At 47.6% G+C, this 21,510-nt stretch overlaps 1 long non-coding RNA gene across 1 annotated transcript; it reads right to left on the bottom strand.

The window, feature by feature from the left end:
- Positions 1 to 356: 356 nt before the first annotated feature.
- LOC140844009 (uncharacterized) lies at positions 357 to 19,249 on the bottom strand. Its single transcript, XR_012122070.1, has 4 exons — positions 19,137 to 19,249; positions 14,737 to 14,917; positions 2,904 to 5,752; positions 357 to 1,001 (listed from the first exon to the last, which is right to left on the bottom strand). It is a non-coding gene; the product is annotated as an uncharacterized lncRNA (long non-coding RNA).
- Positions 19,250 to 21,510: the final 2,261 nt, after the last annotated feature.

Here is a 21,510-nt window from a genome sequence, read left to right as displayed (position 1 = left end):
TAACTGTTTAAATGGTCCTTATAATGCTTAATTTATGTGTGATGGCTGGAACTGAAACAGTGGGTAATAAAACATCTAGGCTGGGTAGGGGGTGATTACAGTCAAAATGTTTGAAGATCTTTGTACTGTTCAGGAGAAAGAAGCAGAAATTGATTAATTATAGACTTTATTAAGATAAGAATGAATGTAAAAATTAACAAGGATAACCAATAAAAATAGATGTACAATGGAAAACTTCAAACAAGAGGAATAGAAGAAGTCAAGATAGGTATATTTAAAGAAATGGATACAAAAATCAAGACAAAGCACTTAACAAGGTAGTAGCAATAAATCAAAATATGTAAATAGCCACAATAAATTATAATTAAATAAACGTCCCAGTAAAGGATACAAAGGTTGATTGGATTTTAAAAATTCAGTTATATGCTATTAAGAGTCAATTAATCAGGAAGCTAAAATAATTCTAAATTTGTATGCATTAATAACATAGCCTCAAAAATAAGAACAAAATGACAGGACAATAAGAAAACAATAAATCCCCTATCAAAGTGGGAGATTTTAATATAGCTCTCAAGAAGGGATGGATTAAAGAAAAAAGAAATCAGTGAGGATAGAGAAGACACTTAACAAACATTATCTAATAGTCACTGAAAGAACATTGTACACATCAATTAGATAATAAATATTGTTTTCAAGCACTACATAGAATGTCTATATAAATTGGCCACCTTAGACCATAAATCTGGTCTCAACAACTTTAAAGGATGACTTTCATCAGACTGTATTCTTTGACCATAACTGAAATAAAATAGAAATAATATCAGATAGGACAGGCTAGATCATGCTGTGGTACTAACATCGAAACGTAACTAGCTTGACATATTACGTTTTGCTCAGGGTACAGAATGTCCTCCAGAACATCTGCCTGCTGTGTGCGGCTCAGTGTTCCTGACCACTCTGCTCTGGCGACCCCTGCATCTCAACGTGAGATTCTCCAGTTCCTGAGGAAAGAGAGAGAGTGGGGGGATTGCATGCTGCTTTCTTACGTGCTGCTGCTCACATTTCTTTGACCAAAGCGAGTCACTGGGCTGTGCTTAAGGTCAGGGGTGGGTGAAGTGTGATCCTCCCATAGGTCCAGAAGGGAGGGAAACTGGAGATACTGATGGAACACAGTAATCACTAACAAAAGGTTCATGAAAAAATGCTCCCAACTGGGTATTTTATAGTACATTTCTGAAGAATAAAGTATAATGTAAAGAGAAAATACTTAGAACTTAATAACAATACTATGTATCTAAACTTCTAGATGCAACTAAAATAGTGCTTAGAGGGAAATATATAATATTAACATTTACTTAGCACGTACTATGTGGCAGCCATTGTCTTATGTGTGCTACATATTTACTCATGTAATTCTCAAAACAGCCTGTGAGGCAGGTATAAATGAGTGAACTGAAACATAGAGAAGTGAAATGAAGTCTCACAGGAAGCAAGTGGCAGAGCCAGGAATCAGACTCAGCCAGTCTGGCTTCAGAGTCCATGTGTTATAGTGGCAAATGCCTACATTAGAAAAATTTTAAAGTTCAGAATTACTGTTCTAAGCATCTTATTTACCAAGTAAGTAGAAGGAAGCAAAAAGACCCCTAAAGAAAGATAAGAAAAGAAAAAATAGAGTAGAAATTAAATTGAAAAGAAAACATAAGTGAGAAAAGATCAACAAAGTCAAAAGTCAGTTCTTTGAAACAACCATATAGACAAATCTTCAGCAAGATTAATCAAGACAAAGAGAAAGAAGGTGCAGAGAATATTAGGAGTCAAAAGGGGGTCTAACTAGATGCTGTAGAAATTAAACAGTTGAGAAAACCTTATAAACACCTTTATGCCAATAAATTTGACTTTCTAGAAGAAACGGATAAATCCCAAATTACTTTCTTTTTACCTGAATATTGTTATTTGCTTTGCAAGCTAAGTTCTTACTCATGGTAAAAGTATTTCTTGTTAACTTTCCTAGTCTCTGAAACAGTCTTTTCCCCAAACTTCTTATGTACCTGCTGTTGCCTCTGCCGCCTTGGCATCAGTTAGATTCCAGGAAGCTGACCTGACATGTCCCCAGGCAGAGGCAGGGCCTGTGGTTCTCAAGCGACTGGAACATTCTACAGTAGTTCGCAGTCATTCCCAGTAATTCCTTGCAGTGCCACATTCTTCTGCTTGTCTTGAGGTTCTTTCTGATTTCTGAATTTCCCTTTTACAGGTTCATCCACTTTTTCATTCCTCAAGGAGAATAAGGAATAACTAGCCTTTATCTTTAACTCTATGATAATAGCTCAAAACTCCCTATCCCTCTTGCTCTCCTCTTTTCTGCAAAGAAGATTGTAATTTATTTGTTCTTCCCTCCTCTCTATTTGTCACTCAGTCCTACTGATTTCATAACTTTTTAGGTTGTAATTAAAAAGCCTGCATTCAAGAAGCATTGGCATTAAAATAGTTAAAACTTACAAAAACAATAATTTACATAAATAACCTTTTATAAACTTTTAAAATAACCTTTGACAACCAGGGCATGTTTTATCATTAAAGTACAAACCAAAAGAGGAAAGAAAAGAAAATGGTCTCACATTTGTTAATTAGAGCTTTATCCCATTAGGATGAATTCCTGCTAGGACATCACACCTCCAAAAGGACGCAGGCATTCTGAGAGGGATAATGCTTTGGGCCAGGTTTTGCAAACTATGATCCACAGAATCTAGTTCTATGGGACGTTAGTAGATATTTCTACACCAAAAAATTTCTTTTAAAAAGCTTTATGATCAAAGAAGGTTGGGAAATACTGGTTAAGGTCAGCACCTTGCTGTAGATGACAAGATCCTGAACGAGCTGCCCACATCCCACCTCCCAGAGCTCACCTTGCAGTGTGCCTTGTTTCTCGTCCAGGTGCACCTGCCTCCCATTGGCCAGCCCCCAAAAATGCCACAGCTCCCTCCAGCTTGAGCGCTTCTGCATCTGCTAGGCCCTCTGCCAAGGTGCTCTCCCCACGTCTCCACGAAGCTGGCTTCTTCTGGCCCTTCAGGCCCTGGTTTATGTGTCATGTCCTCAGAGAGGGTCTTCCCAGATTGTGTCCCCCTACAACCACCATCTCGTTGCTTTTCACAACAGTCTTTAACAGTTCCACTTGTACGTTAACTGCTCCCCTGATTAATGTGAAAGGCTATATCTGTCCTATTACTCATGTAGCTCTGAGGCCTAGAACAACACCTGGTGCACTGTAGAAATTCAATGGAATGGTGTAAGTAGATTTCTTAGACACTGGACTTCTCAGAGACTTTCATGAATGAATCTGTTGGAACTCTTCAAGTAGGAGACATAGAGGGCTGGGTTTTCCAAACCTAAGTGCTCCCTGGAGCTTCTAGTAGAAAGCTTTCTCATTGTTCACACTTTTAGAGACACTGCTTGAAGTTTTTGTTTTAACTGAAGTATAACTGACATAATACTATGTTAGTTTCAGGTATACAACATAGTGATTCAACAAGTGTCGTTACCACCTGTCACCATGCAAAGTTCTTACAACATTACTGATGATATGCCCTATGGGGTACTGTTCATCCCATGCCTTACCTATTTATTTTATACTTTGTGGTGTATATCTACCTCTTTATCTCTCTTCTCTCTTCCTTAGGTTTTATAAAAGACTTTATACCTAACTGAATTTTAGATTCTGTCTGAGAACTAGTTCAGAGGATTGGAGCATCAAGATGATTCATGGAGCTATAAATAGAATGAAGGTGTATAGAAAATGGGACTGAGGATGAAAAAGATACCAGAGGTAATAAATGGAGACCTTTGCCCCAGGTTGACTCCAGCATCTAGACCATCATCTTGGAAAGGTCCGGCTCAGTGCAGTGTTGGACTCCCTTGCTTCTGCTGAAGCTTTATTTATAAACCAAAAGGTTGCAAAAAACACAGGGTTACACACACACAGCATGCCAACTTCAATAAATGCTCCAAATTACACTCTAACAGGTACATTAAAATGTAACTAGCAAGGATGTTATTTTGTAATGAGTAAGGATTCCTGCCTCTCCAACATTAACATTGTTCCTCATTTGAACGTCTTAGTAATTGCCTTCCTGCTGCTTCTCAAGGGCTAAAGGGCAGACTGAGAAAACGCCAAGGAGATGGTTTTGTCACTTTCCATCTTCTAGGGAGAAAATATTGGAATGTCCTTGAAAGTGTCTTTCTGAACTTCTTGACTGCTTTCATCTGGGTCAGACAGTGAGCTGGGAAATGTGTTGGGGAAGAAGAGAGGAAGCTGCTCTCTGGGAGAATCAAAATAACAGCTCATCTTTGTCTTGGATGAACTGTAAACAGGTTCAGTACTTTAATTTGCTAGAAAAATGGTTTTGCTAAATGCTTCAAAATTGGCTTAGTAGTTCAGAGGAGAGAAAATTATCTTTAAGGAAATTAGACCCCAATTAAATCATGTACTAGCTGTAGAAGTATGATTGAGCTTAAAATGCAGGCATCATAACTTCCTTTTCTGGAAGGAGTTATAAGAAAATGCCAACAGGGACAACCTTTGGAGAGAAGAACTTGGTCGGGGGCGAGGGATGTGTCCGGGGAGATTTCTACTCTCCGTCTTTCTGTTCCACTTGGGTTTTTTACCATAGACATGTATTACATTTATTATTTTTTTAATGCCAATGCATGAAAAGGATGCATTTCCTTGATGGGGTCGCCTCTTTCCACCCTGGCACCTGGGTCTGGGGCGGGAAGAAGAGGAAGCTGTAAACATGTGAGCAGAACAGTAAGGACCACTGGGAAAGCACGCAGGAGGGCTCGGGGCCTGGCTGAGCTGGGCGTTCGGAGCTGGCCTGCCTTACCTGAGGTGGGCTGCAAGCCATGCCTCATTACTAACAAAAGAGAAGGGCTGTATTAATGGAATCACTGCCTCCACCCCTCACTTGGTGGGGATACAAGCAAGAAATCTGGTAATCTGTCATTGAAATGTATGGGTTTCCACTCTCTTGCCTGTTTCCTATCTGTCTGAACTGGGAAAATGCCCTCACCTCTCAGACTTGTCCTCTGTGGACTGTCCTCTTGGTCCCTGTCCTATAAGAGTGAGAATAATCCCTGGGCTTATACAGTTTAGGGCAAACTTCTTGAATTGGTTCTTTTGATGAATAGATCATGCACTTTGCTAGGGAACCAAAGTATAAGATATTAATTCCTGCCCTCTGGGGGTAGTAAACAAGTATTGAGTCTGAAACTTTTCCAAATTGAGTCTGAAGAAGAAGGAAGAGAAAGAAGAAAAGGAAAAGGAGGAGGAAGAAGAGGAAGCTTACAAAGAACAATGTAGTAGCCCTGAAATGTTTTACTTCTTTATGGAAATGTGATCCTTAAAGCCCGGTGACCTTGCAGGCACTTGTCAGTATGTCCTTACAGTCTCTACCTAGTCCTTCTTTCCTTCCTTCCTGTCTTTCAACAAATATGTACTGAGCACCTCCTAAGCGGTCGGCATTGGTCCAACAGAACATACAAAGATGAGCAAGATGTGCGTCCTCTTCTCAAACCGCTCATTAGTATGATGTGATAAGAAGTTGAAGGAGGGTCACTGCAGTGAGTCGGGAGAGCGGCTTGCTGAGAGTGAAGAGACCAGGAATGCTCTGCAGACGCAGTGACATCTGCACTCATGCGAGAAGTTGTGTTGAGCAGAATTTGAAGATGTCCCCGTGGCCTTCACCTCCTGGCGTTACTCCTGTGAATGTGTGGCAGAAGGGAAATTACCCATGTGAGCCTAATCTAATCACATGAGTTCTTTCAAAGCAGAGGCTTTTATCTAGCTGGTGGTGGAAGAATAAGAGGGGTCTGAAGCTTGAGAAGGGGTGATAGGCCATTGTGCTTCAAAGATGGAGGACCCACAGGAGAAGGAAGGTGGGTGGCCTGAGGAGCTGAGAGAGACCCCCCACCGCTGACAGGGACATTGGTCCTGCAGCCACAGGAAAACGATTGCTGCCAAAAGGCTGGATTACCCAGGAAGGAGATTCCCCCCAGGAACCTCCAGATAAAAGCCTGCCCTGGCCAGCAACTTGATTTTGGCATCGTAAGACCCTAAACAGAAAACCCAGGGAAGCCACCTGGTCTTCTGACCTACGTAACAGTGAGATCATAACTGGGTGTTGTTTGAAGCCACTCTATCTGTGATACTTATTACACAGCAACAGACATCTGCAAAGGAAGGGTTTTCTATTCAGAGGGAAAAGCATGAGCACACGATGTTAGAGAGCTCAGACACCTGGCGGGGAGCAAGGAGCTTGGAAACCTGGGGTACGTGAGTGCACGACAAGTAGCATGGGAAGCCCGCAAAGCTGAGCCTGAGCCAGACTGGAGAGTCACTGCATTTTATGCTTGCCAAGGAGTTCAGGCTTTATTCTTGAGCATCACGTTCTGCCTTCTCTTTCCTCCCAGCAGCCGCATCATTTTCTGCCCAGTGCTGAGGTAGAGGGCTCTGCTGATTTTCAAGTTTGTCCTTACATTAGTATCTGTTTTCACTAACTAAAAGAAATCCAAGGAGGATTTTCACTTTTATGACAAAAAGGCAAAAAGCAAGAATAGTGCTCTAAGTTTGTTTTGCAGCAAGCTGTGGAAGAGGCAGCGGCACCCCAAGAGGAAAGAGCGGGACCACCGGGCTCCCCCCTGCCCCCAGCACCAAGCTGCCGGAGCTCTGCGCTTCATTTCGACTTACTGTGATTCCACTAGCAAAATGTGTCATAAAGCATCAGAAAAGCCTAAGAAGGGGTATTTTGGGGGTCTGGGAATGATCAGAATTTTTTCCATATGAATTAATGTTAATTGTTTCTTCGTTTTATGCCATTTCAGCTTCCTTTTCATTGGAACATTCTGATTTCAGATAGCAAGGGAAACCTGCATTTTTCTTACTTGACTAATGTCTGGAATGTCCACAGTTTTTATGCTTCTGTCTTCCCTTTCTCCTGTTTAATAACCACCTGCTCTTTACTCTCAGCCCCTTCAGGTAGGAGGATGCTCAAGGGCCCTGCCTGACAATGTGATGGGAAGAAGATACAGCTGTGTGGTCACCGCCTTGACAACATCCTTCTGCCCAAGCCACCAACAGCTGCCAGCAGGCCCTTATGAAGGATCAGCCTCTGGGGGCACAGCACAGAGCAGAGAAGAATGGAGATGGATCAGGGAGAGGTTGGAGTGAGGAGCAGAGAGCAGCCAGTGCTAAGGGAACTAGGACGCTCATGGCCTTGCCCTAACGTCGACCTCACCCTGACCTGGGTGATGTATGCACTCAGTCATGACCACGTGAACCTGGGCCCCTCACTGCAGCTATCCTCTTGTTGATAGGGCCCAGAGGAGGAAAGGGGGGAAGATCTTATAACCACTAAGCTCACCTCTTGTCCTCCCGTGCATGCACCCCCCATGAGTGCAGTCACCTCCCATAACAGGAGAAGGTCTGGGGGAATGAACATAGGGGTATCAGATGTCACCGTGGGAGCTCCTAGCCCAAGGACATTAGGGGCTTCCCAGAGACCGCAGCCTAAACGATTTAGGGTCTACATACTCAAGAGTGGTGGGAAACCATGCTTAGAGCTGTGGGCTGGACCCACGACTATTTCTTCCAGGGCTGCAACGCTGTGTTTTGGAGGGAGAGGGGCGAAAAAGAGACTGCACGGGGGAAGGATGTGGTTAAGTTCTTTAAGAGCACAGCTTGTTATCTTCTGGGTCAAGAAAATTATAGGGTATTGATAAATTTACTAGAACAGCAAGAATCACACTAATTTTTTCAGCTTTAAATAAGGACATTCTTTTCCCAAAATATCCTCCTTGGGCTTAGAATGATCCTAGAAAAGTTTCTGACCAACTAGAAACTTAAAATTAATTCTGGTGAAGAGCCGGTCAGCACATTAGGACAGATGGAGACTTTGAGACACCCGAATCCCACCCTACATGCCACCAGGCTTCCTTGCCCACTTTGGACGACCCCCTGCTCCCTTCAACATTCGGCTCAGCTCGCCTCTGGCCTGCCCCCACCGCTGCTCCCTCCCCCAGGCTCACCGAGGCAAGCTTCTCTGCCCCTGTGGGCTGCAAGCACCAGGTGAGCTATTGTGGGGAGCGCAAGGCAGACTGAAGCCCAGATGAGGGGCCAGGGAAGGCATCAGGCACAATGGCAGCGTCTCTCCCTCCCTGTGTGGCCTGGCTTACAGCTCTGCGTCCAGACACCAGGCCCTTTCCCTCAACCTCAAGCAGCTGGTCAGGGCAATTCTTCCCAGGGACACAGCCTGTTTACCCTACCCCATGGCCTAAACTCCCTCTTGAGCCCAGAGAAAGCCCCCACAGCAGAGGTCTAGCCCCAAATGTGCACAATCAGGCCCTCTTCCCTGAGTCCCCAGACACAGGGAAAGGAGACCAAGAACGGGGTGGGAGACCTGGGTCACTGTGGCCAGTGGGGAGGGTGGAAGCTGGGCCCAGGGCCACACTGCCCTGTGGCATCTGCAGCTTGCCTGTGACCGCAGGCGAGACAAACACACACACAGGCGTCACAGCACCAGCCTACCAGGCCCTCTGTGGCTCTCTAGGGACTCCGGAGCCCATGAGCTTGGCAGGAAGCTCTCACCAGACTCTATGTCCATGATGTGCAGGCTGGAAACATGGGGCTGAGGGCTGGGGGCTGGGGGCTGGGGGCTGGGCAGGGATGGCAGCCATCATCAGATTCTCCCTGGTTTGATGTCCAAAGACAAACTAAGGGTCAGACGTGAGTTGGTCTTTATTAGCTTCACTATAAGCAAGAGAAACCCAGTGCCAGCAAGTGACCCAGTGTTAGGGTTTCTGAGCACCCTCAGCAACTCCACCTCCACCCTAACCCGCGACTTAGACCCACAGGCTCCCCGGCGGCACGTGCCGCCTTCTGGAGGCCCCAGACAGGGGTGCTTCCCATCAGCAAGCTACCTTGCAATTTCCTGAATGTGCTTTGTTAGGCTTGCCCCCCCCCAACCCTCCCCCCACACACCCTAGCTCAATTACACACCTCACCTGCCATGGTGGTAATCAGTAATCGAGCCAATTATGCTAACTGCCATGCAGGGAGGAAGGGACCCACCCACACACCACTGCTGAGATGCTTTCTTCCAGAGCTCTGAGTGGGGCAGCCCGGGTGCTCTGGGAACTTGGTGTACCCTCTGCTCCCTGTGGCTCCCCTCCCCACCCCACCAGAGGAGGTAGGGCTCAAGGCAAGTGAAGGGTTGGCAGAGAGGGCTTCCCCGGCTCCAAGATGCTATAAACACTGGGTCTGTCTCAGCCAAGTGCCACACAGTGGTGATACCTGCACGGAGTCCACAGAAAGATGGGGGCTTGTGTTGAGCCACTGAGACACACACTAACCTACCCTGGGGACTGCTGCCCCAGCTCAGTGTTCTTGCAGCCCTGCTCCCAGGGCCAAGAATGCTGTCTTTATCAAGTTCTGTCCATCCTGATGCTACATGGCTTGGTTATATCCGGGCCTGCTTGAGGATGAACCAAAGTGAAGGAAGTTACCATGTGGACATAGGCCCCCCCCCCCCGTGCCTGCTGTAGGTGAGAGGCCAAAGAGCGCACCAGGATCAGCCCATGTGGAAGCTTTGATCTTTGAGCTTAATCAGCAGAAGGTGTTGTATAGATATGCCCGCCCACACAGGTTCCGCCTTTCATCTCATTCTAGAGTACTGAAAGCTTGGGTGATTTAGAAATTGTTCCAGTGTATCATTTTGGATCATTGATTTGTGTGAATGTATGTTTTTGAAGGGGTTGTTTGGTTCCTAAGCATAGGTTGTAGTTTCTGAGAACCCTCTTGCTACCCAGAAAACCTGACCCTTCCGTTGTTTCCCCCAGAAGGAGAGCTCTCAGGCACCCCCAGCAGGGTCTCTGATGAGCTGGTCTTCAGAGCTTACCCGTTCACTGAAGGCTGTAGTGGCCATGGCCCTGATACTCACAGCGTCCCCTTCATCACGCCCACCCCCAGGGTCTGGGATCCCCATCTCCTTAGGTCCCTCACCTCACCTGGCACCTAATCTCTAAGAAAACCCCCGTTTGCTGGGCTAGAAAATAGTGCGGCACATGAAAAGGTTACGTGCTCTTTGCTCACAAGGTCTCTTGGCCTCCCTGGACTTGGGCACACGGGACCCCCTGCAGATGCCTGATGTGCCGCATTCGCCCTTGCCTCCTACCTTTCGGGGCTTTCCCCAGACCACAGACACACAACCTCCACAGTCTGTAATATCTAAGCTACTAGGGTGGGACTTTCAGAAATGATGTCACCTCCCCACTCAAGCTCAGCTTAGCCTTTTGAGGTCTAACCTGCGGTTGGATGGGGAGAGAACCTGGGCGCTCCAAGCCCAGCTGTGTTGTGAGCAGGAAACGTGGGACTCTCAACTGAGTAAATATGAGAACTTCCCCCACACCTACTCCCAAACATCAGAGCAAAGTTCTCCCTAGCCAGTTTCTGCTGGAGCCAGCAAAGGAATCTGTGGGCACACTTGCATGTGGTGTGTGTGTGTGCGCATGCAAATACATGCCTGTGCATGCAAGGAGAGAAGGCTGTGGAGGGAACTACTGGATAGGAGCAAGCGGAGGGAGGCACAGGGAGAGGAAGACTGAGGAAGGTCCAGGTCCAGGAGGACAGAGCCCAGGAGAGCAGAAGGCTTGGCGTGATCTTGTAGGTGCCCGTGGGGCTCACTGTGCTGAGACTGTTTGTATGTCCCTCCTGCTTGCTGAAGGAAATGGACACCCTAAGTAAACTACCCTTCTGTGGATTGGTGAGCCAAGCAGTGGGCGGCAGAGATTCACAGGGCAGATCCAGGGCTAATAGGTGCAGGTAGCAATGAGAATTCCTGTGCCTAAAATGGGAAATAATGGTAAAATAAGAGCAGGTAAGGTAAGCTCCAGGGCCAGGCCTCAGGACAACTGTGAGAGGAATTTATTCATTTTCCTGGGAATGGCAATGTCATCCTCAGTTCCTCTGCATACCTCCTGCTTAAAACCCAGGGATACTAAAAAAGTATGCATGTATAATACTAATAGATATAGTGTATCAGCTAAAGGACAGAAACTCTCAGATTGGATATTTAAAAGTAAGTCTATATTTTGTTCATGATTCATAACAACACTAAAATGTTGAAAGTGAAGTGATAGAAAAAGAAAGTTGGTGCAGCAATATTTATATCAGCAATAATGATATTATTAAAAATGACCATCAAATAAACTTTAAAGCAAGAAAAAAACACAAACATTACAGTGATAAAGGATCAATACTAGAAGACACTATCCAGGAAGACAGAGCAATGACTAAATGTTCATGCACTTAGAAAACGGTCTTGAAACACATGAAGCAAAACTGATAGGATTATGAAGAGAAATGAACAAAGCCACAGTTAGAGTGGAGATTTCCACTGATTTTTTTTTCAGAAACTCAAAGCTTAAGAAGTCAAAAATTGAATAGGAACGTAATCATAAACCATTAAAATAGGACTTACTACTAAGTCTTGATCTAAAGGACATATAAAATCTTGCACTCCAAAACTGGAAAATACACATTCTTTTCAAGAACAAGTGATAAAATTTTTACAAAAATAGACCACAAAGTATTAGAAAAGACCAAAAAATATTTTTAGATGTCCTGTGACTACATGAAGTAAAATTAAAATTCAATGAAAAATATTTTTATTTGGCAAACTTTCAGTGCTCTCCCAAATAATTTATACGTCAAAGAAAAATTATAGTTACGAAAACTGTAAACAAATAATAATGACAACAACACACAGAAAAATTTGTGGATACACTGAAGAAGTCTATATTGAAAACATATAGTTTAAGGTACACTGATAATAAAATAACAATGAATGTTAATTAGCTACGTTATATTCAATTTAAAAAACCAAGCAGACATTCAAAGAAATTAGAAACAGAAATAAAAGCAAAAATTAATGCACCAGGACACAAACTCAAAAGCTGGTTTCTGAGAAGATGATTAAACCTGACATATTTACAAAGAAAAAGAAAATAGCAATATTTGTCTTGGAAGAAAAAAAGAAAGGAAGGAAGGAGGGAGAAGGAAAGGGGCAGAAGCAAAACAAAACAGGTTTAGTGCAACTAAAAGTAGTGCAGATAAGTTAACTGCTTAAGGGTATGTCAACACCTCCCTGTTTCCAGCCGGCCTCACAGGGCCGGTGTCTTAGTTATCTTTGTATCTTCAAAGTCTGGCAGCCTGGTACATGATAGATATTCAGTGGGTCTGTTGCACAAAGTCAAATCCACTTCTGAGCAGGTAGTGCCTGGCCCCGGAATTAGTGCAGAGTCCATGAACAGTTCTCAGCAGAGTATGGTATGTCATTATTTGTTCCTAATGTTAAATAAAGCTCTGATGTTTAGGGACACTGTGTTTTGAAAAAATAATAATCAGAGCAAATCAAGGTTAGCCTCCTCCCTTATTATTCGTTACTATCCTTCTCCCTTATTTGGATGTGATTGGCCTAAATATGAGACAAAAGGGTGGAGTTATAGCTGGGGTTGGGGGAAGGAGGGCAGGAGAGCTACACACTGCCCAGGGCATCCGGGGGAGACTGAGTCCCACTTGTGGGCACCCACTGCTAAGATCCTGGGGGACGGGAGCTGGTTGGTGATGACAGCTGTGCCCAGGCGTCTGTGGGGCTCAGTAACCTGGATCTGCTGGGGTTTCACATTAATCTACGACATTGAAGGAGCTGGTCTCAGCTTCCACAAACACCCAAGTAGGGAAAGAGCATCAGGAACATGCATGTCAAGGCTGGACTGTTTCTGGTTGGAAATGGAAAAAGGCAAAGCATACAGAAGCAGGACACTGAAGTCCAGGACTTCAGAGCTAGTAAGAGGCCTCCTAAACCCTTCCCCAAATGCTACCCTGCCCAGGCACTGAAACTGAACTATTTCCGTGTGATTTCTAACCATCTTTGTCCCCTGAAGAACTGCCACCCCTCGGCTTTATCAGCCATTGCTACCTATGTAAGTTTGAGTGCCAGATGCCTTCCTGATGTGAGGTTTGATGGGGCAGTTGGTGGAGTGAGCCAAGGGCAGGAGGGCAGGAAGCACTGGCTGCCTGCAGGAAAAACAGGGAGTTAAAACTGCCTAGTGCAGAGTTCCACCCAGGGCCAGCCCTGAGTGGGTGGTGCACTAAAGGGAAAGCCCACAAACTGGGATCTGGATGCCCCAGCACAGTTGGAAACCGTGGGGCCTCTCTGGATCACGGCCAGGAGCACAAGCTGACCAACAATCAGAGGGTGAAGGGAGACACACAGGACATCCGTCCGCCGGGAACAGCTTCCAGGGAACAGCCTCACATGAGTGCGGGGGATAAAGGCAAGGATGCAGGCAGCTATCACTCCAATCAGCAGCACCTGAGAGCCTTTGGCGGTAAAGTTGGGCAGCCCCAAACAATAATAACAGACATTTTTCCAGTACTTTACAACGTAGATAGGGCTTTCAAATGTGTTATCTCCTGTAGCCTCACAACATCCTCTGGGAGTATGTGTTTATGTTGCAAAAGAGGAATCTGAGGCTCAGCAAAGATAAGAAACTGTGGACAGACCTGGAACTTCTCACTCCAGACCCTGTATGTCTTATGCCTTTGCTTCTGGAAGTGTGGTCCACAGCATTGGCCCCTGCCGGGAGCTTGTTAGAAATAGGAATTTCAAACCCAGATACAGTGAGTCAGAATCTGCATTTTAACAAGATCCCCAAGAAATTCACATTAAAATCTAAGTAGTACTATTTCCACCATATCGGACCATTCCTCACATATGTCTGATGATCTACTCGCCTTACACACTCCTGGTGCATGTCAGTATTTCAGAGTCAGAAGGAACATCTCAGAAGCACGTGTACCTGCTCCGTCGCAGTGAGATGATGGCACTAACGACTGTGTAAAAGATAAAAGACGGTCCCTAGCAAAATGAGGAGGACCCAGATCTCTCTTGATTCAAAAGGCTTCTATTATACCTGCCCTCTATTTCTTTGTTTTTTAATTTCCATTTTTCATGTTTTTTATTTGGGGTTCTGTTTTAAAAGCAGGCTTTCTTTGCCCATTAGGTGCACCTTAGGCAAATAGTAAACATCATGGTATTTTTCGAGCACACACCGATAAAGATAGAAAACAATAACAAGCATAGAAGCAACACTGGCATTTTCTTTGTTTAGGGTGTCCCACTTTTTCAGTGTTTTGTACTCATGGTTCAGTCACATGGTAGGTTACTAGAGAAAACCAGCCTGGTATGAAAGATGGGTCCTGGATAATCTGGGATGATCCTCAGGCTAGTTGCAAATATATATTAGATGTAATAACACATGGAGAGATACACTTAGTAACAATGTGTGGAGAGACATCTATGTGTGTAAGGGTGCAGGCCGCCCTAAAACTTGTGTCTGCCCAGCACAAGCACAGGACTTTGGCAATTTTCTAGTTAATTGCTAAGTGTAGATGGCCAAACCAGATAATTCAGGCCAGTGGTAGATTTTTGCATCTAAATATTCTGGTTTGGCTGTCTTCTTTTATAAAGTTAGCCTCATACTTCCAAATCACTGCCTCATTCACACTTTATCACAAGGAAAGAAGTGCTCATGCAAGTGTGAGCACACTTACTTTAATATGAGCATTTATATGTGACTCAGCTTGGGTCATTCTGTTCGAGATGAGAAAATAACTCAAACATTTACCCCACAGGTGGCAGGAAATCCAAGGAACTTCCCAATATCTCTAGCAGTGTTTGCGGTGGGAATGGAGTTGGCTTTATGTCTTCTACACATATACCTGTCCCGGAGCCCCTGCATCACTTCCAGCTGTAAGTCCCTGCTTTTGTGGAATTTTCTTGCCTCCTGTGAACATTTCCATTCTCACCTGCATTGAATCAAACATCTAAGTCAGTCCATTTTCCATGATTCCTCCACAACACTAATAGAGGTCAGTGGATGCAGTAGATCTGCCCTGTAGATGTGAATGTGACTGAGGGGCAGTTCTTGCCACACAATAGATTCTATCATAGTTTTGATTACTAGAGTCTTTGTCCTCCAAAGTCCTCCAGCTATTTCCTGTCCCCACATTTCAACCACGGGGAATTGTCTTCCACCTGGGCTCAGGTCTCCCACCATGCTCCTTCCTCAACCAAACCCCTTCTAAGCTCACAGCCCTCACCCACAAATTTTCTGTTTCAGTCCAAGCCCATCCCATTCAAGGACGGCCTTCCACAACCCAAATGGCCCATATGCCAATTGTCCAATAGAGGACCCAAGGATGACTGTGGACCTCCCTGGACAGCTGGACGGCACCCAGGGCTACTGTGTGTGTGAATGTACGTGCACGGGTGAGAGAACGTGTGTGTGCAGGTGTGTGTATGACTGAGCGTGTGCTCGCATACATAGGAGGCAGACCTAGGAATTAGACCAAATGTGATTAGGAAATATGTGGACTGTAGTGTTCCCAATGTTGGGAAATCCCACATGTCAGTCAGTCCCATGAATCCCTTCAAGGAGAAGAACTCATCCCTCCTGGAGGGTCTCCAAGCAAGGAATGTGAGCCCAGCTGTAGCCCCAGAGTTAGAGGGGATGGAGTCCCTCAGTGTAGGAAGGGGTGCGTGGGCTGGCATTTCAGCAGCCACTTTTCTCACACTGCTTTAGTTCCCTGGGGCTCAGAAGCACATGGGGACTGGGTCACTAGACAACATTTGTCTAATGTCACTGGGGGCAGCTGGTGAATCCCAGATGCCAGGGGATGTGTGCTGGTGGCCGGCCCTACCCTGCAGGCAGCTCCTGGTCTGGGTGTAAAGAAGCTGTTGGGATGTTGATGATGGCCCCTTGTTGCAGGCAGGCATAGTCTACAAGAACCCTCCACTGGATCATGGCTGCCTGCTCCACCAGCCCCGGCTCGGACTGCTGAGACCTTCTAAGACGGATGAGTTCTTCTCCAAAAAATCAGAAAACCAAGTTTGTGTGTGTGTGTCCAGCTCCATTGTTCACTTGCTGTGTGGCTTTGCTGCATCACAGAATTACCTGTCTATGAATTACCTTGTGGGGATGGTGAGAGTATTAAATAAGATAAAGCAAGGAAGACCCAGCCCTGTATCTAGGGAGTGGGTGGTGGTGCTGGCTTTCCTTTAGGGTCCAGATCATGCTGTCCAGTGATAGGGACAAGTCCTACCACTCCTTGGGCTCCCACTACCTAGCCCAGCATCCTGCATGCCCTAGGGTATCCAGTAAGGCTTGCTGATACAAACAAAAGCTGGAGACCAGTGAGAAGGTCACAGAGAAGGAAGGTCTTACAGGTTCTGCCTGTGGCCTTAGAAGCACAAGGACCTGGATCCCCATAGCCACCTAGGACCAGCCCCCCCAGTGCCCCTGCATCTCAGTAGTCAGTGTCTCAGAGTTTCCTCATCACGTCACCCTGTGGTGCTGCACACCAGTGGACAGCCGAGCTCGGCTCTTGCCTGATTAGGTGTCCGGCAGACCCCACTGGCTCTGCATATGTCCCACAGCCCCATCAGGCTCTGACCCCACTTCCCCTGTCCCCATCACCTGGTTGCCAAATAAAACACAGGATGCCAAATAAAATTTTAATTTCAGGCAAACTTGTACTGAAAAATGATTTGTTGTTTATCTGAAATTTGAATTTAACTGGGTGTCCTGCATTTCTATTTGCTAAATCTGGCAACCCTTCCCAGGGTCTCCTCCTACTGACAGGCCCCCCCTTCCTCCACCCTTTTTTCCAGCCCCCCAGAACCTAACTGACCTTAGTAGCTGAGGCCAATCATTCAGCAATCTCTCACTGCATGTGGACCAAGCACTAAGCTCTCTACTAAGCACTGGGGTACAGTGGTAAAAACGCCATTGTCTCTCCTCACAGCACTTACCTAATAAAATGAACAACAAAAGTACAAGCAAGTGAACAAATACAAGAAATGATTCCAGTGTATGAACATAAACTAGATAGAGAGTAAAGGAGGAGGGCTGGTGCGGGCAGGGCACAGCCTCTCTTAGGAGACGACACGCAGGCTGCCCCAAAGGCTGAGAGAGGGGCTGGCTGTGGGGGCAGATTCTAGGCCCTGGGGAGAAAGAACTCTGACCACTGGGAAGTGAAAAAGGACCCAAGTGCCTGGCCAGTGGGAAGGGCATAAGATGAATCTGGGGAGGTCAGAAAAGTCCAGTCACTTAAGGCCCTACAGGCCATGGCGGCCTTCTGAGCACACACATACAGGCACATTGAGGCTTGTGGCAAACGGGTGCAACCATCCAAATGAGGATTCTCAATGCTTCACCTAGATGGAGATGGCAGAGGCTCCAGCTGGAGCAGACAGACCAGCCACAAGACCACCACAGAGTTCAGGCAAGAGGGGGTGGTAGCTCAGAACAAAACGGGTGGTAGTGGCAGTTGAGAGAAATAGAATTAGAAGCACACTTTAGAAGTGGGATTTGCTGACTTGCTGATCAGCCAGGGATGAAAGGTGGGGAGGTGTCGAGGACCACGTCACTGGCAGCCAGGAAGGTGGAGCTACAGGCAAGACTGGGTACGGAGGTGAGGGTACAGGGCTCTCACTGGACAGGCCATGGCCGAAACATTGCCTGAGAAACCTCAAATAGAAACGCCAAGTGAGAACTGCTCCTGGAAGTCAGCTCAAGGAGGAGAGATAGGCAGAGCCAGAAACTTGGGCTCGCCCCCCACGGGTGGTGTCCACAGCCCTGAGGGCACAGAGGCAGAGGCCCAGCATCAGGTTCAGGGCACCGGCATTAAGGTCACTTTGGAGAACACGCCGGAGGCCTGAGGAGGAGCCTCCCATGGGGCAGGGAGAAAACCAGTAGGGACTGTGTAGTGAAACCCAGAGAGGGGAGGGCATCAGGGTGGGGGCCAGCTGAGTTCAAGCTGCTGAGACAGGGGATTAATGAGGCTGAGAAGTCGTCACTGGGTTTGGCAAATTTCACACCAACAGGTGTGGTGAAGTGGATGGTGGGGTAGAGGCAGCAGGCATCCCCCACTCCTGGGAGGAGCACAGCTGTGAAACGGCAGAGCTATGCAGCTGTGCCGAAGGGTCATGGTCTCAGAGATAGAACATGTTCATGTGTGATGGGAATGTTCCAGAAGGAAGCCAGAGGTTGGTTCCAGAAGGTGCCAAGGAGAGAGGGGCAAACCCTCCGTCAGTTGCCCCTGCCTCCCCCAGTAGAGATGAGGGTGACCCTGCTCTCGGACCTGGGCCCAGGCACCATGCCCTCCCCAGCTGGATGAAGGGCAAGCGCCAAGTCCTGGGGTCAGAGGAAGCCTTCAGGGGAGGGCTTGCCTTGCTCTGGAAATAGAAAACTGACACTGGTAACTGAGTAACCCCCGGAGGTGGGGCAAAGGCTGGCAGAGTCTGAAGGAACAGAAATAACCTGTCCCGCTTGGGCAGCGAGGCGGATCGGATGTGGGGGCGGGGAGGCCTGACGTGTGGCCCCTCAGCCCCCAGCACCCTTCCCCAGCCTGCAGGGGCAAGCACCGTTCTTCTCCGGCTTGTTTTGGCCCTGCCAGGAGCTACAGTTCCTGGCAGACAGAGCACTGTTCAATAAAGGTCATGCACTCAGCACCCAGGCCCGCGAGCTGCTTCTCTCTGCCCCATAGCCACTGCCTGCTCTGGACTCCAGGCATGCACACTTCCCAGACAGACAGACAGACAGGGCAAAGCCCCCCTGAGCCCCAGGCAGGCAGGGAAAGACCTGCACACATTCCAGAGAGGCTGCTCTACCTCAGCCCCACTGGCCTGTCTCTGGCCACTCCAGATGGCCAAGTCTTAGCCCACCATCCACCCCTTCAGGAGGCAGGCCTTAACCATGCCAGCGTCTCTCAGCTGCCCCTGTGCTGGGGTCTACGAGCTTGTGCCACACATAGCTGCATGCCAGCTGGGTTAGCCCCTCAGAGGGGCGCTGACCTCATCACAGGACCTGCCAACTGATTGCATGATGGGCTCGGTTTGAGTGCAGAAGCTGCTGGATGAAGATATGGGCCATCTCCTTTTTGGCTTCAACACCCCTGTTTTCTGTAACCTTAGGGCAAGGGCTCCACGTCTCTCTCTGTATCACCTCTCACTCCCCAGGCTCACCTGTAAGATTGTAGGAAGCAAGAGTCACATCTCATCCTCAGACAACGCTGGGAGATGGCGTGAGACCGAGGGGTGAAACCCAGCTCTGGTTCCGCCCCAGGCCTGCACCCTGCCCCACAGCACACCTTCTCGGAGGAGACCAGGGCTTTGGGGACAGAAAGTGCTGAGCTCCAGAGAAGGGGGTTGGGCCCCTCTCTCCTGAGGAGGAAGGGAAGGTGAGGATCACTGACCTGAGAAGTCTCCAGGAATTCTGGCCACTGTTGGGGGAGGGGAAGGATAGCAGAGGCAGGCAAGGTTCAGGGGGACGGAAGCAGCCTGGCAAAGGTGCTTCCTTACCACAACGTCTGATTGGATCCCTGCTAAACAGCCCCACTGGACCTGTGCTGAGGAATGAGCAGGGCTGGGAACGGCTTGCTGCCAGGACATTAAAGGAATCAGAGGTGTTCACAGCAAGGGAACCACAGCCCTGGACAACTGGGGGGAGGGTTCCAGGCCAGGGGAGAAGTTGACCGGGAAGGACACCAAGGCAGCGCCCGTCCAGACCCCCTCTTCCTCCTGGCACCAAGTGCAGCCTGTTCACAGGCAAACTGTGAGTGTGAGTGAGACAGAAGTGGCTGTGTTTGATCCTGGAAGCACCAAGTTCTGTGTCCCCACCGCCCCTGCCCCTCTGCCCCCAACACCTCCCTCCCAAGTTGATGGGAACAAAGTGGCCACAAGTTCCCAGTTGTAAAAATCAGGGAGGAGCAATCAAGAACAAAGATCAAGGCTTTGGATTTTCCACGACACTTGTGCAGGGGTGGGGGCACCATGCCTGTCTGGCACAGTTCCCACCACCATGCCCTCTGGGAAGCAGGAAGCTGCCATCTGCACATGAGGCAGTGCCAGCCTCACCGCCAGCATGGCGTTCTCTCTTGGGGCCGCCTTGGCAGGAGGAGAGATCACCATTGTGCAGGCGGCTGACTGCATGGAGCCTCCTAATCTCTGGGTGCCTTAAACCCCAGTTTCTCCCAGCTCTCTGAGATCAGACAGTCTCAAAGGCCAGGAGGCTCGCCCAGCAGCCTGGCACAGAGGTCAAGGGTCAGGAGCAGAAGGGGAAGGAGACCAGAGACAGAGGGACAGAGACAGGAAAGGAGGAGTGGGGGATCCGCTTGCAGGAGGTCAAAGGGCAGCTGGGACTGGGCTGCCTCCCGTGCCCTGGCATCTCACCCCCTCCACTTCTGGGCAACAGGGGGATCTAGGACACAGAGGGGACAGAAGGGCTCACCCAGTGAAGCACGTGATGGCCTGGCTGTCCAGTGGAGTAAAGAAAAGGGAAACAAATCCATAGCATACTGTGAAAATGACCAAGGTACAGTGCGTGAAAAAAGGAGGTGAAAAACAATATGTAGATTCTGATATTCTTTTGCTAAAAATAATTAAACCTAAAACTGCTACATTTGGGTATGTGTATCTAAATAACTGTGCATTTGAATGTGCTTAGAAAGGAGTACAGAAGGCTAAAAGCCAAATTGTTAAAAGAACTTATGTCTGGGATCATTTGGATTAGAATTAGAGAAGTGGAGAGGCCTTTTTATTTTAATTTTTTATAATAAACATGTTTCATAATAGGCATAATTTTGTAATCAAAGGAAAAAAGATGAGTGTGAGGGAGATGGCTCAGGACGATCCAAGTGCACAGAGAATTGGGCACACACAGGCATGACAGGCATGTGCACACACACACACACCATGCACACCTGGCCCACCAAGGAGGGCACAACCAGTAAACCTGGCAAGAGTTGGGCACACACCTGGCTCAGGCCCAGCCCCACAGTCCCAACTCCCTGGGCACGTGTTAGGCATGGCCGGAAGCTCTCTAGCCATCATCCCATCCCAGATCAGCTGCAGCTCTTCTTGCCTCCCAGCCTCCAATTGCTCTCCTCTGGACCGCGGTTGTTTCCTGCCAAGTACTCATACGCAGGATGAGAGAGGCAGGAGAATCAACAGAGGGCAGGGGAGCACCGGCCTGGCCATGCAGATAGCCCCCCTCTTCTTTGGGGCACTGGGGCATTGGTCTCCCACACCAGGGTTGCCCCAAGTTTGCCCCAGGGTTTCCTGTGGACTCTGGCGTGACTAAGGAATCACCCTGAGCATCCGTCAGTCCAAATATGATCCTGTTTCTGCTGCTTACTGATTGAGTGGCCTTGCACTAGTTATTCAACTGTTCTAAGCCTCAGTTTCCTCATCTGTTAAGTGGGAAAAATGAGGCTATTGTGAAACTCCAAGATAATATTATCTAAGAGACTAAGCACTTTGGAAGACAGACAAGGAAACGATGATCACAAATGCCAGTACACTGGCTCCCCCCAGGGTAGAGGGACGGAGCTGTGATCAG

This window comes from Manis javanica, chromosome 10, assembly GCF_040802235.1.
Source record: "Manis javanica isolate MJ-LG chromosome 10, MJ_LKY, whole genome shotgun sequence".
Lineage (NCBI taxonomy): Eukaryota > Metazoa > Chordata > Mammalia > Pholidota > Manidae > Manis > Manis javanica.
Note: the sequence above shows the minus strand (reverse complement) of the source record. Positions and strands in the feature narration are given on the sequence as shown.